Here is a 2,409-nt window from a genome sequence, read left to right on the forward strand (position 1 = left end):
AAAAAAAAAAATTCACTGGGGGTTTTTTTTTTTTTTTTTTTTAAAAAATTTTGCTAACCAAATTTTTTTTTTTTTTTTTTTTAAAAAATTTTGCTAACCAAATTTTTTTTTTTTTTATCATAAACTTTGCTAACCAAATATCTTATATTATTTTTCGTTTTTGTTTCTCTTTTATTTGTTGCGATATCAACAAATTTAAAAATTAAATATTCACATTGAATATAGTCTAGCAAAAGTTGGCCTTTAATGTTGTGTTATTAAAAATATTATTTGTCGTAATTTCTCTTGAAAATGTGTTTTGGAAAATGATAAAAAAAAAATATTCAGTAGTCAGCAAGATATTTCATTTATTTTATTTTTGTTATAAAGTATATTGTACAACTAAAAAAAAATGCCGTAATTAAAACACTAAACGAATAGTTTCATAGCTGATAATTTATCGTCCAAAACAAATCACACTAGTGCAGTTCAACGGTTAAAAATATTCTCCTTTGGAAAGATCAGATAAGTCGTTTGCTAATGTAAAGAAAGTAAATGACATAGACTTTTTTCAGCACATATATATATATATATATATTGTCTGACAATTTGTAGCAGATCTTTCAAGTGGACACGTAATAAAATTACTCAAAATCCCTTAATAAAAAAAAGTGTGCTTTATGAGATATTTATAATATATAATCAGAATAAGGTGATGGATTAATTATATAGATGCTGTTTACAGGCAGATAAACTGTAATATGGAATACAGTTGACTAATTTTTTTTTGAACAAATGGAACTGTTTCGTTAATATATTATAGAACTGGAAAAGAAATATTGTTTGGGTCTATAGAACTTCGTACTTTATGATGCTTCTTACCTATGATATTTATCATTTATGAACCCCCCCCCCCCCCTTCTCCCATTGTTTTTCTAAAAGTATTCGCAAAGTTTGAGGAGTGTCTTTATTGTAAATATCTATTAGCAATAGATAGTTTGATAATTGATTGAATTTGACATTATAGGCCGCTTTGTGTACAAGTATTTTATGTGACAATAAAAAGCAATTAAGTCGCATATTTCATTTACATTATTGAATTGGAATAATTTTCATTACTTACTGAATTACAAAAGAACTTTAAGAACAATATATTGTTAAAACTTTAACTCTCTTATTACCCGAGATGCAACTCACCTTCGACCGAAACTCGTTACGGCCGAGTAAGAATTAGATGTTCGAAACCAGCCCAACTAACGAGCGGTAGATATGAGCGAGAAAAAGTGCATTGAAATATTATATAAGGTGTTTCCTGGCTATACTTACGATTTTCAGAGTAAAGAAAATGCCCTTTTTTTTTCCTTTTTTTTTTTCTTCTTTTTTCTTTCTTTTCTTTTTTTTTTCTTTTTTTTTTATTTACATACATTTTAATGATGCATTTTTAACACTATTTCATCGTTTTCTTAATACCAGAATAATGTTTTAAAAGTTTCTCTAGTTAAAGATAATAATAATAAACGTGCCTAAGTTATCTTGAACCTGCTATTGCTTCGTTTTCATTTTGACGAGTGAGGTCTTCAAATATCGTCTCTTGCGATATGCCCAATGACAGATTAGATTAAGAAAACATGACAGAAAATGGTAACCTGCCGTGTGATCTATTTCTGTCAGGCGCAAATCAAATCTTGCTCCTTGGGAAGGGGAGGGGATAGTGGTTATTAATCTTGCTTATCATTTTTAAATATGAATAATACTACACGTCAATTTCGGCCTTATACACGATACTAGTAATGATAGGTTCCACGTGGGGTACGTTTCGTTAATTCAATTGACTTAGTTTCGCTTAATAAAAAGTTTATTGGGTATTTTGCAGTGGTCTTTTTCCATGTTCAGCAAATTATGCCCCCCAGTGGCACAGCGGTATGTCTGCGGACTTACAACGCTAGGAACCGGGTTTCGATACTTATGGTGGGCAGAGAACAGATAGCCCATTGTGTAACTTTGTGCTTAATTACAAACAGCAAGCCCCCCAGTGACCCAGCGGTATGTCTGCGGACTTACAACGCTATAAACCGGGTTTCGATACCTGTGGTGGGCAGAGCACAGATAGCCGATTGTATAGCTTTGTGCTTAACTTCAAACAAACAAACAGCAAATTATAAATGCAATGATATCTCAGGATTATAAGGTAAAAATATAATGAAACAGGAAAATAAATTAAGACTGAAAATTAAATAAGTGGGTTGGGCAGGTCCTAATTGTTATTTTACTTGATTGCAAATCGAAAGGCCCAAAGCTAGAGCCGCTCTGACTCTAATTATTATCATATCGTAATGAGCATGTGTGTTAGTTCAGTGTTTTGAAAAAGTAACTTAAGCCTTTCTGAATCTACAAATTCCAACATTATTACTAGGTAAATTTATATCATCT

The sequence above is a fragment of the Limulus polyphemus genome, unplaced genomic scaffold (assembly GCF_000517525.1).
Source record: "Limulus polyphemus unplaced genomic scaffold, Limulus_polyphemus-2.1.2 Scaffold595, whole genome shotgun sequence".
NCBI classification, from domain to species: Eukaryota; Metazoa; Arthropoda; class Merostomata; order Xiphosura; family Limulidae; genus Limulus; species Limulus polyphemus.